Here is a 24339-nt window from a genome sequence, read left to right on the forward strand (position 1 = left end):
GCCATCGTGATTTGAGTCGTTAGCATCTAGCCTGCCTCAAGTATTTGCCATGAAGCAAGACTGACTTCCACAATGCCCAAGACTTGTGTGTTCCCATTTTCTCCCCAATTTAAACTGACAATTACCACTCCTAATGAGTGGGTAATGTAGTAATGCCCCAACACACCAGGAGGGTAAAGACTAACACATGCTTCCTCCGATACATGTGAAATCAGCCACCGCTTCTTTTCGAGCTGCTGCTGATGCAGCATTGCCGAGCAGCATCACAGCACGCTTGGAGGAAAGCGCAGCGACTCGTTTCCGATACATCAGCTCACAGATGCCCTGTGCTGCATGCATCACCCTTTAGTGATGTGGGGAGAGAGCGCCATCTACCCACCCAGAGGGAGCAGGGCCAATTGTGCTCCCTCTGAGCGCCGGAAGCTTGATGGCAAAGCTGAATGAGCGGGGGTTCGAACCTGCGACCTCCCGCTCATAGTGGCAGCGCTTTAGACCGCTGGACCACTCAGCGCCTTTCAAATGCATTAATTAACTGAAAAGTGTTGCATTGTGCGCCTTTAAGTTGTGGTGTTACAAAACCAAAATCCTCATCCAAATCTGTACATTCTAAAAGTTTTATTGCCATTTTGACATATAATACCAGCAGTTAGTCGTGAGATATAGCGTCTGCTGAACTTATAAAATATATAAACTTTTTCTTACCTTGCATCCTTTTTTCACATAAAGTTTTTGATGATTATCTTTGAGAGTCTGTCAAAAGGTTAGGCTTCCTTTAAGTACCATAATTCATTTAGTGGGTGTACAGAAATGGAAAAGATGTCCCTTTCTTAGAGAAGTCCTAATAGAAGCTCCTCTGGCCTTGTATCCAAAATGAGCTAGATCCAGTCATTCAGCCGAGTGAGCTCCACATTTACCCGTGAGGTCAAACACAGAATAACGGAGAGAAAAGGTGGAGGAACGCTTTTACTAAATAACACAGTTTCTCCACAGTTAATGTACAAAGACGAAAAAAACCTAAATGCAAGTAGTTGACTTGCATAAGACGTACAGATTATGTTCCGAGATGATGAGTGTTAAAATGGACTGAATTATTATACAACTTTGGAAAAATAAGAGAACACTTAAAAATAATAAGTTTCTTTGATTTTACCAAATTGAAAACCTCTGGAATATAATCAAGAGGAAGCTGAACTGCTTGAATTTTTGCACCGGGGGGGGAATAAAGTTATTCAAAAGCAGTGTGTAAGACTGGTGAAGGAGAACATGCCAAGATACATGAAAACTGTGATAAAACACAGGGTTATTCCACCAAATATAAATTTCTGAAGTCTTTAAACTAAAACTATGAATATGAACTTGTTTTCTTCACATTATTTGACCATTTCTCATTTTCTGCAAATGCAACATGCAATGACAACATTTTTGTTTGGAGTTTGGGAGAAGTCCGTAGTTTAAAGAATAAAACCCCAATGTTCATTTTACTCAAACATAACATAATCACACAACTGATTCAGAAACTGACGAGGTCTTAATTCGTTCCAGAGCTGTATGTTTAAACGCAACGAAGAAAACTGTAAAACTGTTTGTACGATTGATGCTACTGGGCTTGAAGACATACAGATTCCGTATGGCTTCCTGTAGCATATTTACACCACAGATGTTGCAGCTGGGTCAGTAGATCCTGCACACTGGTTGGTTGCTGTAGCTGTTGTCCCAACTGGTCCTAGAAATGCTCGATGAACAATACATCTGGTAATAAGTAGGCCAAGAAAGTGCTGCAGTATCACTGAGCTGTTAGTGTCCCTTATATGATTACTAGGGGTGACTAACTCTCATATATGATGGATCTCCAGATAAGATCTCCACACCAGCGGTTGGGGCAGTATGTTGCTCCACAGAAAAGGTAGGATTGAAACGTTAAGTATATGACCACCATACTCAAACTTGAGTGCTGTCAAATCCCACAATGGTTTTGGATTAGTTTCTAAAGACAATATGCTTCCGGTCTATTGCAGTCTTTTAAAGGTTTCTCGTTTATGACAGCACTGCAAATGAAGTCAAAGGTGGCTGGTTGATGAATGACTTAGGGATTGATAGCTTGCTATTTGTCAAAACGACCATCCAGCTTCTCTCAGTTCAGTGATGTACCCCTTTTCGAAGGCTATTATTTAAGTGACTCATAAAGGCATGTCTAGCTGCCAAAGATTTCTCACCAAGAGGGACACTATCCAAAAGTACCCACTGAAAGCCCCTTTATAGAACATCAAGGTTTTCCATTTATGTTGGTTCTGAACCTTGTTTTTTTTCAGTAACTTTCTGAAATGCCACTCTTTCTTTATTAAAAGTTGCAGGCTGGTTCCCCTGGATCTGCAGCTGCTCCTCTGAGAGTCTTCAGGCTGAAATACGGGGTATAAGAGTCCTCAAGGTAACAGTAAAGATGACCGGCTGACGGCTTTAGATATCCAGAGTGTTTCCCTCACCCTCTCCGCCCATCAATCTCCCTCACTTTCATCACATCGCTGTGTCTGCTGGAGGCAGGAACCAGACGCCGGCAATCTCTGCCCTTACAGCAACCTGATTTACCATCGTCTACTGAAGCCGATTTGTTAAAATCACATACTGTACAGTCAGAAATAACAGTTAGACACATCTGAGTGAAATAATTTAAATATACAGATTCTGTAGTCCTGTATCTGTTTGTCTGCATAATTTATTATGCTTCTTTTTTGTGTGTCCTTCAATGGTCTTCTTGGCGGCAACAACTGCAGTCAAGCTTAAAATTTTCAGAATTGTTTTAATTCAGACACATTGGAAGGATTTAAGCATAAATGTCCTGTTTAAAAGCATCCCTCTGCACCTCAATTAGATTTTAACTAGGCCACTCCAAAACCTTCATTTTTTTTTTTTTCAGCCATTCAGAGGTGAAATTGTTTGTGTGCTTTGGGTCATTGTCCTGCTGCAGAATCCAAGTGCACCTGAGCTTGAGGTCATGAACAGATGGCCGGATAATCTCCTTCAGGATTTTCTGGTAAACAGCAGAATTCCTGGTTCCATCTATTACAACACATTATCCAAACCCTGAAGCAGCAAAGCAGCCCCAGACCATCACACTACCACCACCATGTTTTACATTCAGTATGATGATCTTTTTTTTTTTTAATTATGTGTTAGTTTTACGCCACATGTAATGGGATACACACCTTCCAAAAAGTTCCACTTTCGTCACGTCAGTCCAAAGAATACTTTCCCAAAGTCCTGGGGATCACTGAGGTGTTTTTGTTTTGTAAATGTAAAACAGGCTGTTGTTTTCTTTTGCCTTGGAACTCTCCCATGGAGACCATTTTTAACCTCTATCTTATTATCATTAACACTGACCTTAACTGAGGCAGGTGAGACCTGCAGTTATTTAAATGTTGTTCTGGGTTCTTTTGTGACCTCCTGGATGAGTTGTTCATGCCCTTCCCACTCCTGGGAAGGTTCACCAGTGTTGTTTTCTCCATTTGTGATTAATAGCTCTTACTGTGGTTTACTGAAGTCCCAAATCCTTATAAATGATTTTGTAACCTTTTCTAAACTGATAGATGATGCCTGTCTGATATTAAATGCCAAAACAACAGAAATGTATAAGAGGGCAAATACTTTTTTACAATACTGTATATTCTGTACAGTATGCATACAATTTTGAGACATCTGCACAGTGACAGTTCATTCTGAAATCAAAGGTATTAAAAAGAGTTTGCAGTAATTGTATTTACTGTCCAGAAAACATTACTTTACTACATTTTGGAGCAAGGTCAGTTTGGTGGATGATCACCTCACCACACCATCTCATCCCATCCCAAACTCTCCAACTCATCTCATCCAAAAGTATTGGATGGAATACCGTCATTCCAGAACACAGTTCCTCTGCTCCACAGCTCAATACTGAGGGTTTTATTCCCCTCTAGCTCATGTCTGGCATTAGGCATGCTGCCAGCAGGTTCATTGTTTTTTTTTTTTTTGTTTTTTAAGGTCCAATAGTCCTATTCTATTGGAACTGCAGGGCTTGGACAATGAAACTGAAACACCAGTAATTTTAGTGTGGGAGGTTTCATGGCTAAATTGGAGCAGCCTGGTGGCCAATCTTCATTAATTGCACATTACACCAGTAAGAGCAGAGTGTGAAGGTTCAATTAGCAGGGTAAGAGCACAGTTTTGCTCAAAATATTGCAATGCACAAAACATTATGGGTGACATACCAGACTTCAAAAGAGGACAAATTGTTGGTGCACGTCCTGCTGGTGCATCTGTGACCAAGTGTGAGCAAGTCTTTGTGATGTATCAAGAGCCACAATATCCAGAGTAATGACAGCATACCACCAAGAAGGACGAACCACATCCAACAGGATTAACTGTGGACGCTGTAAGAGGAAGCTGTCTGAAAGGGATGTTCGGGTGCTAACCCTGATTGTATCCAAAAAACATGAAACCCACGGCTGATCAAATCACGGCAGAATTCAATGTGCACAATGTGTATTGGGGTCTTAAACCAGGTGTTTCGGTTTCATTGTCCAACCCCTGTACTTCTCTACAGAGACTCTTCTCTGCAGCTTTATTCTGACAGCATGTTACTGTAATTATCTGACATTCACATACATCCATATACACCAAATCCAGAGTACAGACCAAGTGAAGTTTATTGTGGTTTTAGCTGTAGTTCTGGAACAGGGTTCTTTGACTCGGGCGCAGTAATATGTATGTAAATGTGTTGTAGTTTGTGACGGCGCCGCACATTAAAATGTAAATGTTGTGTATTGTTTTGGGGGTTTTGTTAGTATTTGTTTTGGGTTATTGTTCATAACCGTCACAAAGGCTGAATTATGGAAATGAGATCTGATGTAAATCAAAGTGTCTGATTTGCAGAGGCAAAAGAGGAGCGTAGAGCTACAAATCTTTCAAAGAAAATGTCGAGTTGTGTAAAATGTTTCATCAACACACACATACACACACACTGGCTGAAAAGTGAATTACTGTTTCACTGTGAAGCTGCAGAAGCGAGAAAGAGAAAAGTAGAGAGAGAGAGAGAGAGATTTGAATTCTTATTTTAAATCTTTCCTTTTCTGTGTTTGAATCTCTGGCTCTGTCCCATACCTGTCAAGTCTCCCGTTTTGGCCGGGAAACTACCGTATTTTACTCCTCTATTTTACGCCGTCCTCCCGTATTAGTATTTTCCCATAAATTTCCCGTATTATATTAAAATAAAAATATATATATTATTGAGGAGACAGGGCACTGACCGCTCGGTGTCTCTTAACCAATCGTGGAGCCGGTTCAAGGAGAAAGTCCCGCCTTTCAGTAGAAACAGCCAATCAGCTTGCAAAGGAGGGTCAGTGTGGGGAAGCCCCTCGTCGCTGTGAGTTCAGGCAGCCAGTCGGAGCAGCTGTTGTTAAAACAGATCTGGATATACAGCGATTTTTCTAAAAGAAAGGTAACGGTAGGCTAATCATGTAAACTGTGATGAGATTTTTCTGATAGCTGCTTAAAAATACTCGTCTCCGAAATAAAACACACAGATTAAACCTCTTAAAATAAAAAAATTACAGCTTGTGACTCAGTTTAACTAGAAATGTGGAGAGGACCGAAATGAACTGAACTGATCAGGGGTGGAGTGATCAAAAGAAAGAAGTATTAATTAAAAATTATTAATTGTGTAGGCCCCTTAGGACTAATTTTTACTGATGGAATATATCTGGTCCATGTCCTTTTAGTAAAAGCTCATGATACTATTTTTAGGTCACCTACAGTCATTTTGCAGAATGTGTGCACCCTTTGTTCAATTTTAAATCTATTAAATAAATAAAAATATATAATAGAAAAGAGTGCATTTATGCCAAAAAAGACATGAAATCTTAACTTTTTTAAATATATAGAAAAGGGTATTTAATTTGGCTGTATTAAAAGAATGACATATGTAGGAATGTCCACAACATTTCAGATTCTGATGATCTAACTGTAGTTTATAAGTGGTTCACATGTGGTTATTTTAGATTTTTTTTAAACCTGTCTTAAAATATAAGGGATACTGAAACTTCGTTGGGCTGGTGGGACGACTTTAAGCGGACAGAGGAAAATATCCCTTATTTTTAAATCTAAAACTTGTGACGTTATCTTGCTGCCTGTCCGGATACCAGAGGAGACCGGAGAAGCCACTTAAAATTCTCCTCAAAGTTTCTCCAGCAGAGGATACGCCACAGTGTCACGCAGGCCAGACACAAGACAGACACTCGCTGATACAAATCACAGTATTTCTTAAAGAGCCACTAAACCTAAACCTTATTTTTTTCCAATAATAGCTAAAATGTGTTCTTTTGAAATAATGAAACACACCAGTCCTGCTTAAAATTTGTATAAACATCTCCTAACCTTAAAAAATAAAATAAAATGATTGTGGCAATTTCTGGCTGGATCTGAGCAGCGGTCAGACTCTACCATCATTAACGCAAGATCTTGGTGACATTGCAGAAGCTTATTGAAAAAATACCACAGCAATCAAAGCTAAAATCAGTCCAACTAAATATTAGTGTGTGACTTTTTTTATTTGAACAGGCAGTGTAACATAAGTAAAATAAAAATTAAGTAATCCATACGCTTACAATTCTTGGTAAGACAAACTCTTATAAATACACTGCAAAGACCTAAATCCTAGCAAGTGAAATGTTCTAAATTTAAGGCAATAATTCGTATTTTTTTGAATTCTGACTCAGATTCTAAATCTGATTAGGACTCTCCTTTTCTAAATCTAAGCCTCATTTTGAATCTGATTCAGTGTATGATTCTGAATCTGATTCTGACTCTAATTCTGATTCTGAGATTCCAGCTCATTGTAAAAACAATTCTGATTCATAAATCCAGTTAATGCTGAATTTGACTCTGTATATGACTGATACTAGTCCACTTCAGAAATCAGTCTCTGATTCTGAAAGTGATTTTGACGCTCATTCTGATTCAATTTTACTTTAGAAATCAAATGCAAATTCTGAATTTGATTCTAATTTACTTTAGAAATGGGTGATTTAAGATCAGTCTCTGTTTCTGAAACAGGTTCTCAGGTGAATGCAGCACAAAAATGTGGTGGTCATTTCCAAATCATTGCTTAGCAGAATTTAATACTGTTTTAATGTTTTAAAAAATCAGTTTTTTTTTTCAATTTTAATATGAAATATCGCTGAGCTCCATGAACATAAAATATTTTTGTTTTCAATTTTTAAATGAAATATCGCTGAGCTCCATAAACATATATATATATTTTTTAATGAAATATCACTGAGCTCCATAAACATATATTTTTTTTTCAATTTTTAAATGAAAAATTGCTAAGCTCCATAAACATAAAATATTTTTTTCCATTTTTAAATGCAATATCGCTGAGCTCCATAAACATAAAAAAAAACAAAAAACATAAAAAATGTTTTCTTCATAAACATAATTTTTTTTTTTTTTATGAAATACCGCTGAGCTCCATAAACATAAAATAATTTTTTCCATTTTTAAATGCAATATCGCTGAGCTCCATAAACATAAAAAAAAATAAAAAACATAAAAAATGTTTTCTTCATAAACATAATTTTTTTTTTTAATGAAATACCGCTGAGCTCCATAAACATAAAATATATATATATTTTTTAATTTTTAAATGAAATATCGCTGAGCTCCATAAACATAATTTTTTTTTTTATGAAATATCGCTGAGCTCCATAAACATAACATTTTTTTTTTCAATTTTTAAATGAAATATCGCTGAGCTCCATAAACATATATATATATTTTTTTTAATGAAATATCGCTGAGCTCCATAAACATAAAATATATATTTTTTCCATTTTTAAATGAAATATCGCTGAGCTCCATAAACATAAAATTATTTTTTTTCCATTTTTAAATGAAATATCGCTGAGCTCCATAAACATAATTTTTTTTTTTTTTTTTTTTTAAATGAAATATCGCTGAGCTCCATAAACATGAAATATATATTCTTTCCATTTTTAAATGAAATATCACTGAGCTCCATAAACATAAAATATTTTTTTTTCAACTTTTAAATGAAATATCGCTGAGCTCCATAAACATTATTTTTTTTCCATTTTTAAATGAAATATCGCTGAGCTCCATAAACATAAAATATATATTTTTTCCATTTTTAAATGAAATATCGCTGAGCTCCATAAACATAAAATCTTTTTTTTTTCATTTTTAAATGAAATATCGCTGAGCTCCATAAACATAAAATATATATTTTTTCCATTTTTAAATGAAATATCGCTGAGCTCCATAAACATAAAATATATATTTTTTCCATTTTTAAATGAAATATCGCTGAGCTCCATAAACATAAAATCTTTTTTTTTTCATTTTTAAATGAAATATCGCTGAGCTCCATAAACATAAAATCTTTTTTTTTCCATTTTTAAATGAAATATCACTGAGCTTCATAAACACAATTTTTTTTTTTTTTATGAAATCTTGCTGAGCTCCATGAATATAAAATATATATATTTTTTCCATTTTTAAATGAAATATCGCTGAGCTCCATAAACATAAAATATCTATTTTTTCCATTTTTAAATGAAATATCGCTGAGCTCCATAAACATAAAATATTTTTTTTCCATTTTTAAATGAAATATCACTGAGCTCCATAAACATAAAATATATTTTTGTTTTCAAATTTTAAATGAAATATCGCTGAGCTCCATAAACATAAAATCATTTTTTTTTTTCAATTTTTAAATGAAATATCGCTGAGCTCCATAAACACAATTTTTTTTTTTTAATGAAATATCGCTGAGCTCCATAAACATAAAATATTTTTGTTTTCAATTTTTAAATGAAATATCGCTGGGCTTCATAAACATATATATATATATTTTTTAATGAAATATCGCTGAGCTCCATAAACTTTTTTTTTTATGAAATATCGCTGAGCTCCATGAACATAATTTTTTTTTTTTTAATGAAATACCGCTGAGCTCCATAAACATAAAATAATTTTTTTTTTCAATTTTTAAATGAAATATCGCTGAGATCCATAAACATAAAATATTTTTTTTCCATTTTTAAATGCAATATCGCTGAGCTCCATAAACATAAAATCTTTTTTTTCCATTTTTAAATGAAATATCACTGAGCTCCATAAACATAAATTTTTTTTTTCAATTTTGTAATGAAATATCACTGAGCCCCATAAACACATTTTTTTTTTTTTATGAAATCTCGCTGAGCTCCATGAACATAAAATATCTTTTTTTTTCAATTTTTAAATGAAATATCGCTGAGCTCCATAAACATAAAATACTTTTTTTTTTTAAATGAAATATCGCTGAGCTCCATAAAAATATATATATTTTAATGAAATATCGCTGAGCTCCATAAACATAAATTATATATTTTTTAATTTTTAAATGAAATATCACTGAGCTCCATAAACATAAAATATTTTTTTTTTCATTTTTAAATGAAATATCGCTGAGCTCCATAAACATAACATATATATTTTTTTCCATTTTTAAATGAAATATCGCTGAGCTCCATAAACATAACATTTTTTTGTCATGTTTTAAATGAAATATCGCTGAGCTCCTCGCTGTCATGTCCTGTCTGTCCTGCCTGTGTTTGTCCCACTTGACCTGTTCCCCCTGTGTTCTGTCTGGGTAATTTTCCATCACCTGTGTTAATTTGTAGCTCCGCCCCCCAGCCCCAGGTGTTTTCACTTCCCTTGTGTGTTTTATAGCCTTCCTTGTCACTTGTCCTTTGTTGCACCAACTCATGTCGTTTGTCTCTTTCAGCGTTTCTTTGCCTTTCTTTGCCTTTGTGTTCCTAGCCTTAGTCCTATATATATATATATATATATATATATATATATATATATATATATATATATATATTCTTGTTTGTTTCTTGTTCAGTTCTGTTTTGTTTATTTAGTTCCTAGTTTATTCCTTGTATATATCCCAGCCCTGTTTAGTTTGTATTATTTTCAGTTACTCGTTTGTTTCCTTGTATAGCCTCCCTGTTTGTTTTATGTTATCGTTACACCCTGTTTGTTTTGGTTTGTTTTCTTGTTTTTGGTTTGTTTGTTTCTTTGTTATTTATTTAATAAATTATTCATTTCTTTCTTACCTGCTATTAATGTCATGACATGTACCCTTATTATGAGGTGTTACCTAAATATCTGTTTGTCTGAATTTATCAGGAGAAGGAATCTTCCAGACTCCGCCCCTTCTCCAGGTCTGCTTCAGTGATGATCTGGCGAGCTCTCCGGCATGCTGTCTGGCTGGCAGTCTGTGTGTGTGTGTGTGTGTGTTGTGGGACTGCTGGGGGTGTGCCATGTGCTTTAGCCTTTGGGGGGGATATCAGTTCTGTAATAATCAGTAGGGGGCGCATCTGCTGCCTCCACATTAATCAGAGGAGCGGTGTGACGGAGAAAACCTCACACTCAGCTCTGCTCACTGAGAGACCCCCGGAGTTTAGATCAGATCCCCTCACACTCTTGTTGATTATTAATGATTAATGACTGGGGTGAAGAAGGGGGGTTGATAAATTCCACATCTGGCTCGTTGGTCTAGAGGTATGATTCTCCCTTCGGGAGTGAGAGGTCCCGGGTTCGAATCCTGGACGAGCCCTGAATTCACCACCCCCACTCCCCCAACCATCAATCTATACAGATCATCTACCAGCAGTACCAGCAAAGCTTGTGGACTTTCCGCAGCTTTATATGAGTGTTAAAGTCCGTTGCGTGCATATATGGGGGATTAGCTCAATTGGTAGAGCTCTCGCCTTGCATGTGAGAGGTAGCGGGATCGATACCCGCATCCTCCAATCACACGTAGTGGAGTTCAACACCCATATAAAGCTGCGGGAAGGCAACTTGTTCTACTGCATAATATAGAACGCATGACGTATCAGTCTGAGATTTATAAATAGCTCCCCACAGAGGGGGATTAGATCAATTTTTTTTTCAGGAAATAGTTTAACTTTAAATGTCAAGAGATACATTGTTGCTGTTAAAAATGCATTTTCCAATAAAGGGAGTATTGGCAAAACTGGTTATATTTTTTATGTTAAGGCGGCGGGAGGTGGTGTCTGCAGCTGCTGAAAGTAACTAATAAAGTAACTTGTAAAGTAACTTAGTTAGTTTTAAAATCAAGTAATCCATAAAGTAACTAAGTTACTTTTTAAAGGAGTAATCAGTAATCGGATTACTTTTTCAAAGTAACTATACCATCAGTGCTTACATGCTGCACAATTCTCATTGCTATCTTACACCCTACCAACAGCCTTTTTTAACACCTAGCGCTTGCACAGTTAAATTAGCAATAGAGATTACAAATACAAAATTTACACCGATGGGCATGGTGATCTAAAAGTGAGGTGTTTAGGTACAATTCTATTGTATTGCTATCTTGACAATGGAAACACAGGAGCACCACTCTCTAATTAGAACCTACACAACTGTCAGATGTTCATTGCTATCTTGGTAACGCAGGCACACTGTGAACACTCCGCAAGCACAAAACCAACATTTACATTAACAATAAACAGAATACTAAATAAAATAACATTGCTGTTCCCATAAATGACCAGTTCATGTACCTTCAGCAAGCAAGTCAGTTTCCTCTGCTCACAAGCACAGCACTGTTAACATATCAATCTGACAAAGTCAGAGCGTACCTGGCACTTAAAGGGAATGACAAGTGACACACTGATTGGTTTATTCAAGGTACGTTCAAAACACACCTATGATTAATTAAGAGAATAAGTATATGCCTTTTGCTTGTTACGAACTTTTTGAACTGCTGCTGATGCAGCATTGCCGAGTAGCCACGGCTCTCGGAGGAAAATGCAGTGACTCGGTTCTGATACATCAGCTCACAGATGCCTTGAGCTGATTGGTAAAGAGAAATTGGCAGAGGTGGAAGTAACGAATTACATTTACTCAAATTACTGTTATTGAGTAGATTTTATGAGTAACTTGTAATTTTTAAAGTAGTTTTTAAAATAGGTAATTTTACTTTTACTCAAGTTCATTTTGACACTACATTGGAAAACTTCCCGTTACTGAGTAACAAATGAAATGCTGGAAAAAAAACGAATTGTCTGAATAATAAAAAAAAAAAAAATTGGTTGAACTTTTCCCAGCAGTGTTTATTACGGTTAGCGGCAGAGACACTGTGTGAATCAGCTGTGTAGCCTGGGGTCTGTATGTGTGGCTCGGAGGAACCGGTGTTCTGTTGAGTTATGCTACCCATCAACATTTTATTTGTATTTTTTCTGCTTGTATCTGCTTGAATGTTAAAAAACATGTAAATATCAGTTAAAGCAAAGCAATGATTATATAATGATGATTTGTAAAACTATAAAAAAATATGGTTTATAGTCACCTATATGACCATTTTAAACTTTTAAACCTATACCACTTGTTCTTGAAAATATTTTATGGTAAATGTCCAAATTATTATTTGGAATAATCATTCATTAAAAAGATTTAATTTATGATTTGTAGTTTTTTTTACATCAAATAATTAAAAGTAACTATGTAACTTTTACTCAAAGTACATTTTAAATTGAGTACTTTTTTACTTTTACTCAAGTAGATTTTTATAAGGATACTTTTACTTCCATTTGAGTAGAATTTTAGCAAATAAAGGTACTTTTACTTAATTAAAATTTTTCTGTACTTTTTCCACCTCTGGAAATTGGTAAGGTCAATAATTGTTCTCTCTCAGGGTTTTAACAGCTGATGGCAAGCTGCATGACCAGGATTCGAACCAGCGATCTCCTGATCATAGTGGCAGCACTTTAGACTGCTGGACCACTCAAGGACATGTCTTAAACACACACACCACAGCCCTGTTCACACACTCAGTGGCAGCTGTGAGTGTGTGAGTGCAGACTGAGACCTGATGCTCTCCCTCATTAAGCCTGAGTGCCGTCTGTGTAATTAATGATTAATTATTAGCTTAATGAAGGGTCACACAGAACTTTTTAGTCGAGTTCAGTGGAGTTCATTGCTGGTGTTTTAGCAGGACTGCATAACTAGCTAAATATATTCAAATCGATCTGTCAAGATGTGTGTTTCTCAGGGCCAAGAAGTCGGAGAACAGACGAGTGTTCTTCAAAAGTTACCTTTCAAGAACATTCTCACAAGTATCCCACAAAAACAGAGGGGACTAACTAGAAAAAAACATTAATTATTAATAATAACCAAAAACTTTTCTTGACTCAACATTTTGCCTTGACTCAGTTAAGTTGTAAAGACAAGTTAACCAAGATGTTTTTCTGTAACTGTATACAACTTTTTGTATTATTTATTTATTATTAAGTTAATCATATTTTTCATATTTAAAAAAATCTGACAACACCGAGAGCCTTATTCTGTGGTAGCACAAGGCTAAATGCTAAAGCAAGAGGCCAAAAAAACAGGCAACATCTCAGGTAACCTGTTGTCACGTGGGGCCAAAGCAAGGACACATAATCACAGTTGCCAATCAAACTATTTATTAACAAAGGGATTTGACTTACAGGGTTAATCAGAGACAGGCAGGGTCAGTATCAAAGTAAACAACATACCAGAGTCAGAAGGAAACAGGGAAATACACGCAAAAGTCCAAAAGCAATAGGCTAAATGCAAAATAAGGTTCAGCAATGGTAAACAGACGAGAGAAAGGGTCAGAAACAATAGGAAACTAATAAAATAAATACTTAGTATAAGAGATAGAAAACTAGATTCAATACACTGCAAAGAAAAAGCAAAAACAGGGAGTATTTATACAAACACAGACGGGTGTGGTTAATCAGAAGCTCGGAGAGCGTGAACGCTTTAGCGGCTCAAGATCAGCAGAGTCAGGGAAGTCCGGTGTGAGTGCATGCTGGGAATTGAAGTCTTTGTTGTTAAGTTCAGAGGACTTACACCTGTTCTTACAGCCTACAACACTGAGGCCTAGCAGCTACCCAATATACTGAACTCAAATCCACACCCAAGAGAAGGTAGCTTTATGGGTAAAGACAACATACCAATGGTAGGTAAGGGAGGAAGACGGAGCATATATATTCTATATATATTCTGAGCAGCTTCACCTGTGATGTGTGATATAGGAAGTGTGTCCAGTCAGTGTGTATATGTATTCTGTGTATATGTGTTGTATATGTGTGTGTGTGTGTGTTAGAGGGGAATGATAAATGACTAAATGTTCCAGATCCAATCTCCATGTAAATCAGGTTCTGAGCTCAGGTGGAGCTGCAGTTTCTAAGGTGGAGCTGCGGCTGCCAGAACTGTTCGGACGCTTTATTCCCACCTGCACTTCAGTTCTTCATTCCAGCAGCTCCACAGTGCTCTCCTCTACAGTCATCTAAGCAAAAAGTGATAGAAGTTTACTGTTCTCCTGCTTAAACCAGCAGATTACTAAAAACCACACTGTACTGTCATGGTGGACTCATTAAACCAGTTAAACCAAGTTTTGTTAGAGCAGTTAAATCAGCACTAGGAAGCCCACAGGGTTTCTTAAATGAAAACTCCAGTGTAAAAATTACTTTTAGTGTTGTAAAACATGATAAAAAGTATAAGCCTTTGTTGAATAGCCCACCTCCGCTCTCCTACAGCTTTCTGAGAGTCAGTAATTTTGTCCTTTTTGACCAGCACTCTTTACAACAGCCACTTAGGGGCATATTTTGCTCCTGATTAATCGCTTTTTACACCGTTATCCAGGCTCAAAGTAGCTCCACACCTCTTTGGTAGAATCTGGAGAACCCTGACATTTAACACAAAGCACTTTAAAAGTGCACAAAAAGCTTATTAATAACAACTGTTTACAACCCGTAGCTTTAGCTTATCACTGGTCACCACCATCACAATGTTGTGCTTGGGTTTTTGAGACCTCATAGATGAGTTGTCCATGCCCTTTTGGAATAATTTTGGTCGGCTAGTCACTCCTGGGAAGGTTCAACTGGGTTCCACATTTTCTCCATTTGTGAATAATAGCTCTCACTGTGGTCTGCTGCAGTGCCAAAGCTTTAGAAATGATCTTGTAACCTTTTCCAGGCTGACTGATGTTAATGACTTTGTTTTCACATCTGTTTTTGAATTTCTTCATATCGCAGCATAATGTGTTGGTTTTTGAGGTCTTGATTTTACAGGTCTGATGTAATCAGGTCTGTTTGTGGTTAGTAGTGAAATTGAACACAGCTTTCCAAAAAGTGAGGACTCATCACTGACATCCATGTGTAGGGCCAACATGGAACCTTTTTGTTTTCTTTATTTTCTTATTGCCCTACCCATACAGACCCCACAAGGACATACTATCTGCATGGGGGTTCCAGTATGAATTAATTCAGCTTTAATTGAATGCATTCGATTAGCTCTGATGGCCCCAGAGCTCCTGGTTGGTCCAGGTTATTAGCTCAGGAGAGACGCATCCAAACAGTACCGCTTCCGTAGCCAAAGCGTTCATTTACTGCACCAGTGGAGCTTCAGTGGAGACGACTGGAGATATAGGCCTGGAAAACACACACATACACACACACACACACACACACACACACTTCTGCACTCAGAGCTGGTCAATTGATAGAACTTCAGGCCCGTAGCCAGCATTGTGATGGGGGGGGATCTTTTTCCCCCAAAAGTGGACTTCATTTGGCTCTCTACTCCAATGCCCCCTAAATACACGAGCACACTTCAAACCTTTTAATTTAGACATATTTTATTTATTATAAGTTTGTTGTGAATCTGTTGTTGCTGTCCTTATTTGTTTGTCTGTTGCTCCCCACTGTTAACATAAATTTGATATAAATGTAAGTGTTACTCAAACTTCCTACATCTGTGATGTGACTTCATTGTCTGTCTCTGTTGCTCACCTCAGTTGTCTGTTGCTTTGTTCCATTGTCTCTGTTGCTGCCCTCCATTGTTTGTCTCTGATGTTGCTGTCCTTTATTGTCTATCTCTCTACTATTGACATAAATAGATAAGAATTACTTCATTAGGAACACTATCGGTACGGTCATTAAAACTTGAACATGAATTAATAATAATATAAATTGAAGTGTTCTGTCTTATTCAAATCTTCCTACAACTGTGCTGGGACTTCGTTGCCCCCACCCCTCCCTTTCAGCTCGCTGAACTCGGCACCTGATTGGCTGACAGAGCTCATTTGCATACCGTCTGGTCTGTGAGGGTCTGCTGATTCACAGTAATAATCCGGTGTTACATGTACAATATACCATTGGGCTAAGCCGAGCCGGGACTTTTAACGCAGGGGAGTTGTAAAGAAATAGAAGCCCTAAACTCAGCAGCTTACCAATTTTGGGCCTTTTTTTTAACAAGTCTCCAATGTTTTGGGACAATGTTACTGCTGATTTCTTCCGTTTTCACTCCTTGTCTTCTTTTTTACCCATTTTCTCAAGTAACTTTCCCCTGATTCTTATTCTTTCCACAAGCTAAGAACAGAAATGGGGTAATTACCGTCACCTACTGGATTGGTGTAAAACAGTCTGAACAAAATGTGTAAAGAGAAACATTAACAATTTTTCTTACTCGTCATTACTCTGGGGGCAGGCGGGGGGGGTGGCTGAAGGGGGAGGATGTGTGTGTGTGGGGGGGGGGGGGGGTCGAACGAACCCTACGCTCCCCCCTGGCTACGGGCCTGAACTTGAGTGGAGCAGGGAGGGCAATTACACCCATCGATCTAGAGAAGGTCACACTGACTGACAGGGCTAAAGGGGTATGTCCAAATGTTTGTGGACATTTCTTCCAATAAATGCAGTATTCCAGTCTAGTTCAAGTAGCAAAATATTAGTAGTATTCTCTCTGGAGCAGATAAATAAACATGAACATAGAACTCTGGAAAAAAATTGCAACCACTTAAAAATGATGAGTCAAAAGCAGTGTTTAAGACTGGTGGAGGAGAACATGGCAAGATGCATGAAAACTGTGATTAAAACCAGGGTTATTCCACCAAATATTGATTTCTGAAGTCTTAAAACTTTATGAATATGAACTTGTTCTCTTCGTATTATTTGAGATCTAAAAACTTGGCATCTTTTTTTTGTTATTTCAGCCATTTCTCATTTTCTGCGAATAAATGCTCTAAATGACAATATTTTTATTTAGAATTTGGGAGAAATGTTGTCTGTATCAAACAACAATGTTCATTTTTTTCAATGTTCATTTTAATTAAACATAAACCTATAAATCGCAAAATCAGTGAAACTGATGCCTAATGCTAAGTGTGGGCTAGAGGGGAATAACGCCCCCCCCAGCATTTATCTGTGGAGTAGTGGAACTGTATTCTCTGGAACAATGGTGACCCCCATCCAATACTTTTTGGAGTGGTATCTTGTCCTTGACTGCAATCAAATCCTTACAGCAACTTTCTAACATCTAGTAGAGAATCTTCTCTGGACAGTAGAGACAGTTACTCCAATAAAAGAAGGATACACTCTTTTTAATACAATTGAATTGAGAAGAAACAAAGAATTAATGAGCAGCAGCCCCGATACTTTTGTCCATATAGTGTATGTAATGACGTAATTAGGTAATTAAATATGAGTAGTGCAGTAAAACAGCAGTAATAACTCCAGAGTTATGAAGGTTAATATTAATGAAGTCTGATCTCAGTGTGTCTCACTTAGACTGACTCTAATGATCAGATGGACGTTAATGAATGAATTTAATGATCTCCAACTGCAGGGTGTGTGTATGGATGTGTGTGTGTTAGAAAGAGAGAGAGAGAGAGAGAGAGAGAGAGAGAGAGAGAGAGAGAGAGAGAGAAAGATGCAGATGACTCCTACCTGTGGTTGACATTCTGACGGAACTTCTGGAAGTGTGATCATGGCAGTGAGTTGCGGTGGGGGGGGTGGGAGTGGGGGGGGGTGCAAGATGAGTGGTTCTAAGAGCATTCAGACAAAGAAAAAGGACGAGAGTAACAGAAGAGTCCAGCTTTTACGTTTATTAATGCACCTGTTTTGTTGTAAGCCAAACTCCTTCTCCTTCCTCCTTTATTAATGGTTACTAATAAGGTTGCAAATGCCTTAAAAATCATTAATAATCAGTTATAACACATACTTAGAAACGGCAACAATGACCTGTAGTTTGCCAAATAGTAAACCCACAGCCATCTATATTGTTGCCCTTTCTATTAGGGCTGTGCAATATATCGAATTTTGATCTCGATAGCGATATTGCTGTCAAACGATCTCAAAATTCATAATATGGAATATAAACGATTTTGCCATTTATCTGTGCTGCCGCTGCACTGGCGTGGCAGAGAATGGGTTAAGCAAAACGCGGCGTGTGGTATGTCATTGACCTCAGAACAGCTCTGGAGTCTTGTGCTCACTTCATCTCCATTGAGGCTGCTGAAGAGAGTGAAGATTAGCAGCACTAATATTGACTCGGAAATGGAAGCTACAGGGCACGCTCAGTTAGTTGAGAAAAAAGAAAGAAAAAGTTTGGTGATCTGGGACCACTTCGGATTCGAAGAAAAAGACTGGAAATTGATGTCTGCTCCTCTGGCCAACACATCAAACTTATTCACCCACCTCAAGGTAAACCACAGAGCAATTCACGACGAAACGATATAGAAAAAAAAATAGACCATGCCAACGTCGACTATACATGGCCATAGGTGAGTACTGAGTAGCAGTTATTCCAGTGTGAAATGACATAACATAGGTCGGCAATAGGCGGCCCGCGGGAAAGATGTGGCCCGCGACTATGCAACGTGTTCCGTGGTCACATTTTGAGAAATGTTTTTTAAAATGCGGTTGACTGCTGGCTGTTATGCGTGAGCACCGCGGAGAACGCGCGCGGCATTGCACCGCAGTCTTGGTAAAAATAGTAACGTCGGTTGAAGTGTAGTTCAAACAGCAAAGCAATGATATAAAACTATAACAGCCATATTTGCTGAAATGTTGTTATCTGACCAAGATTGAGGTAAAATGCGCTGCGCCTAGTCTCTTTCACAGCGCGCGAACTGAGTTCAGAACCACTACAAATAACCATATAAAACTCAGTTCAGATAAATAAACTTAAGATGAGTAAGGACATGTAAAGTTAAACAAATATTGTCAAATATAAATGACAGGTTCCTAATTTTTTTAAATGAAACTAATGTCTTTTTTTTTGGTCGGTTATCTCCTGCGAGCCGATTTCTTAACGTCACGACATTTTAATCAACATATTATATAAAATAGGAAAAACAAAATAAAAATATAATGTATAAAAATATAATCTAACGAATTTCAAAATATCAAAACGAAATTCTCAATAGAATTGAAGGAAACAGCCAAACTAATATTACCAACAAAACAGCAAATATCAGCCTGTCAGCCGGACGTCAGTGTTAGCATATGAACTGCAGGCGTCTCTTATACACAACAAACGATTCAGACGTGCAATGTGAGCTGTCCACATCACCTGATTAAAAAATCCCACAGTGTCCGCCTGTGTTGGTAAATTAATTAATCCAAGTCTTCATCTCAGCTCAGAGCGCACTTTAAATGCAGGATTCACGCTGATGTCCAGTAGCTGCAAATATTCGTTGCCCTGACAAGCCCTGGATAATCTACACACGTATCTCTTGGGCTATAAGGCTTATAGTATAAGCTCAATATAAAATAGTTCCTTTGTTTAGAAATGATTTTATATTCTTAAACCATGTTAAATTAGATTCGATCATTCAGACATCATTCTTGTAGGATAATTTACTGATTTTTCTTAAATAATAGATCTATGCTTCTTCAGTGTTATAATGTTAATTAACATAATTCTGAACCGATTTCGCTCATTCAAACAGCCCGGAAATGCTTTTAAAAAGCTCAGTTTCGCCGTTCTACTTACTAAAAATCGTAAGGTAAGGTAATCTTAAGGTAACTTTGTTGACAACTTGAAGGTAGCTACCTAGGCTGAAACCTGCCATTCTCTCCAAAACAATCAAACAAAAAACACAGACATTATGCTAAAACATTCAGTTGAGGAACTGGCTACAATGTTCATAATTGAGTAAATGAGGGCTTATTAAAATATATCGTTTAAAATATCGTGATATCAATATTGACTGAAAATATACTGATATTGATTTTTCCCATTATCGAGCAGCCCTACTTTCTATGTATGTGTTATAACTGATTATTAATTATTTTTAAGGCATTTACAACCTAATTAGTAACCATCAATAAACTAACTGTAAACCATTTATAAACCCTTTACAAAGGTAGTCTTATTTTAAAGTGGTACTGGCGTCTGTTTTTTAATGCGATATTTATTTTATACAAAGCTATGGCGTGCTAATCACAATACAACAAAGGAACAAATCAAACTGTTTTTTAAATAAAACTTGAACAAGTGCGCAGTGCACACTCCACTTGTCCGTATTATGCACTTGTCTTGCAGCGCTGTTTTTTTTGTGTTTTTGGACTTAAAATAAAAGCTCAAAATAAAAATAAAAATTGTTTAGAATTTTATTTTCAATTTACACAGCCAATTACCCAAACCACTCATTAGGACTCCCCCTATCACTAGTAATGCTGCAACACACCAGGAGGGTGAAGACTAACACATGCTTCCTCCGATGTGAAGTCAGCCACCGCTTCTTTTCGAGCTGCTGCTGATGCAGTATTGCCGAGCAGCATCACAGCGTGCTCGGAGGACAGCGCAACGACTCAGTTCCGATACATGAGCTCACAGACACCTTGTGTTGCGGACATCACCTTTTAGTGATGTGGGGACAGAGCACCATCTACCCACATGGAGGGAGTAGTGCCAATTGTGTTCCCTCTGAGCGCCGGCAACTTGATGGGAAAGCTGCAGGTTTAAAAACTCCAGCAGCACTGCTGTGTCCAATCAACTCATCTCTAGTTAACTCCGACAGAAGTGTGTTTAAACTACATGGGTTAAACAGTGAAACTGGTGACACTTGGTTTTAGACCACAATAATTTGTTGTCCCACTTTGTATTCTGCCGTGATTTGAGCAGCCGTGGTTTTATGTTTTTGCATACATATTTTGCATACAATCCGGGTTAGCACCCGAACATCCCTTTCAGACAGCTTCCTTCTTGGTGGTATGCTGACATTACCCTGGATACCATGGCTCTTGATACATCACACAGACTTGCTGTCTTGGTCACAGATGCACCAGCAAGACGTGCACCAACAATTTGTCCTCTTTTGAACTCTGGTATGTATCCCATAATGTTGTGTGCATTGCAATATTTTAAGCAAAACTGTGTTCTTACCCTGCTAATTGAACCTTCACACTCTGCTCTTACTAGTACAATATGCAATTAATGAAGATTGACCACCAGGCTGCTTCAATTTAGCCATGAAACCTCCCACACTAAAATGACAGGTGTTTCAGTTTCATTGTCCAACCCCTGTAAATGAGTCAATTAGGACTCATCTTGTCTGTTGGGTCTCAGGTTGAGTAGAGATAAGGATATCTTTGGGGGACTTTAGGATCTGTCCTGAGATCTCTCTGCTGATCTGAGGAGATGCCGTTCTCTGACTGGGTAAAAAGTCTGGAGGTTTTGAAGTTTCGCTTCTTTGCCAGGGAATTTCATCAGCTCTATCTCAGCTCGGCCAAGCTGCCTGGGTAGCAGAGGGTTCCAGAAAAGTGATGAGTTTGACAGTCTGGCGCCAGCATCAGCTAAACTGCATTCAAAAAGACGCAGTTTTATGTCAGTAAATCAGTGAATATCTGATAAAGGAGGAGCAGAGGAGCATCATAAAAAAAACGATTCATTCTATAGCGTCGCGTGTTCTGTAAATAAAACCCACGCCGCTGCATTAAAAATGAAAGACTGGGTAATAAAGTGTGAACGCCAGGAATCAGCCCGAACACCAACGTCCGTACCGTACCTGCAGAACCTCCAGCAGATCCAGAGCTTCATTCACTATTCATACCTGCTGCAGAGGATCAGCATCCCACGATGCGAGCAGTGACAGCTTCCTGTACTCCCTGCTCTCTCTTTTTCTCTTTCTCTCTCTTGCGTATTCACTCCCCTGGGCAGGATTTGGGAATCTTTATTTTATGGATTGCTCCATCGCTCATCCAGGTAAGTTAGTCTAAAGAAGTGGAGCGTGTCCAGAAGGCAGAAGGAGCAACAGCAGGAGAAGCTCCTCCTAACTCCACGCTGGAATCATATCAATAAGACTGTTATTGATGTTTGGAGCTCGCAGTAGTATAGAGACACTTGCCTTTCTCCTGGATTGCCTTCAGTTAGAGTCAGAATGTCAGAATGTCGGATGGTTACCACCCCACCTCATCCCTAACTTCTCCATCACTGTTCTACAAGGAAGACTCTAGGGGCAAGCATGCAATAACAACATCTTACATTATAATTTTGATAGGGATAGACAACAGTTAATGTAAAATTAGTCTTTGGAGTCGGCCTTGGTCTGGAATATCTGGACCCTCGCAGATCTTTCCAGACGTAGGATACCAAAACTGTTGGCGGGACCAAACTGGAGGTGATGGGGCACTTCCACTGCTCTAAACTGTGTGTGAATCCTTTGGGATTACTTGGATTTCTGCATAAATTGGTAAACAAATGTGTTCTGATCTTCAAAAGAATAGACAAACACAGTCTGCTCAAACTAATACCACACAAAAAAAGTATATGTTTGCATGGTTTTATTGAACACAACATGTTAACATTCACAGTGCAGAGTGGAAAAAGTATGTGAACCTTTTAATAACTAGTTGATCCTCCTTTGGCAGCAAAAACCTCAATGTTTTCTGTAGCTGCAGATCAGACCTGTACAACACTCAGGAGGAATTTTGGATCCTTAATCGTCACGAAACTGTTTCAGTTCAGCAATATTCTTGGGATATCTGGTGAGAATCGCTCTCTCGAGGTCATGATGCCACAGCATCTTAGTATGGTTGAGGTCAGAAATCTCCAGAAGGCGTATTTTCTTCTGTTGAAGTCATTCAGTTGTTCATTTACTTCTATGTTTTGGGTCGTTGTCCTGTTGCATCATCCATCCTCTGTCGAGCTTCAGTTGGTAGACAGATGGTCTTAAGTTTTCTGCAAAATATCTTCGTAAACTTGGGAATTGTTTTTTTCCGCTGATCCGACGAAAATCCGTCCAGGCCCTGAGGCAGCAAAGCATCCCCAAACCATGATGCACCCTCCACCATATTTTCTCCATTTGTAGACTGTATGTCTGTCTTATCATGGACACATTTTTACAGACACTTTTGTAGCCCTTTCCAGCTTCATACAAGTCAACAGTTCTTGAACGCAGCTCTTTTATGCATGATTGAGGCATGATTCACATCAGGCAATGCTTCTTAAGAACAGCAAACTGGAAACTGGTGTGTTTTATTTAAAGGACAGAGCAGCTATAATCAACAAATCCAATCCAAGTAATCCCAAAAGGTTCAAATACCATTTTGTCTTGCAACTGTATGTGTTGCCTCTCATGGCAGGTCTTCCAACGAGTATCGTTTCCCAGAATATTCACCTGATTGCCTCCCTGTGCCTCCTTGGCCATTTTTTGGGACCAGCTGGGGCTCAACACATAGGTTTTTGACATCCTATTAGTGTAGAGCAGGATCTACAGGCCCAGCTGCAACATGTGCTGAAGAACACCATCCATAATCTGTATGCCTCCATGCCCAACCATATCTTATCTTGTGTTCGGACTAGAGGCAACCCAACAGGGTCCTACTGTACTCAAATAAAATTAACTAGGGACTAGACAAGCTCTAAGTGTGTGCATTATTTGCACATCTATGTCAGCAATGAGTCCATTCATTAGAAGGGGTTTCCAAATTTGGTCATGTGCATGTGTATATATTATGTGTATAGATAGAGAAGGGTGCAGTGTATCAGTGTTTATAGAGTCAGTTGTAGAAAACTCTAGATTCTTTACTGTATGTGCTGGATGCTCCAGCTGGACTGTAGGGAAGAGAAAGAGGTCAGGAACAGTGAGTGTGAGGTTAATGTGGTTTTCGCTCTAAAGGAGCTGAGTCCAGAGAGTGTATGAGCAAGGCCTGAGGAGAAGACGGAGGGAAAATCCGTGCTGAGAGAGTTGGAGCGAGAGTTTACCAATGCGTTTTCCCCTCCAGTCAGCAAAAAAAAAAAAACTTTTTTAATCCTGTATCAAGCCTTTTTTTTATATTGCTGGGATGCCACTTCCATTTCAGTTTCCAGGTGCACTTTTTTGCTTTAGAAAGAAATGGACACTGTGATACTTACTATTCTAAGGAAATGATGCTAATGAAATAGTCAGAAGTTGTCAGATTTGCCACCAGATTCTATTCAGTAGAGACCAGAGGCATCATTCTCCCAGACCAATCATCT

General features: G+C 38.0%; 1 protein-coding gene, 1 long non-coding RNA gene and 1 other non-coding gene across 18 annotated transcripts in view; all 3 read left to right on the top strand.

The window, feature by feature from the left end:
- LOC125781170 (uncharacterized) overlaps positions 1–3690 on the top strand; it is a 37062-nt gene extending 33372 nt beyond the window's left edge. The window contains exon 3 of the long non-coding RNA XR_007424307.1: positions 2346–3690. This is a non-coding gene — a long non-coding RNA (uncharacterized LOC125781170). The remainder of the gene's footprint in view (positions 1–2345) is intronic.
- Positions 1–24339, top strand: part of rpl38 (ribosomal protein L38) — an 888922-nt gene that overhangs the window by 843522 nt on the left and 21061 nt on the right. The gene's annotated exons all lie outside the window — the stretch shown is intronic.
- On the top strand, positions 10781–10853 carry trnaa-ugc (transfer RNA alanine (anticodon UGC)). The gene has a single exon. It is a non-coding gene; the product is annotated as a tRNA-Ala (tRNA).

The sequence above is a fragment of the Astyanax mexicanus genome, chromosome 15, assembly GCF_023375975.1.
Source record: "Astyanax mexicanus isolate ESR-SI-001 chromosome 15, AstMex3_surface, whole genome shotgun sequence".
Lineage (NCBI taxonomy): Eukaryota > Metazoa > Chordata > Actinopteri > Characiformes > Acestrorhamphidae > Astyanax > Astyanax mexicanus.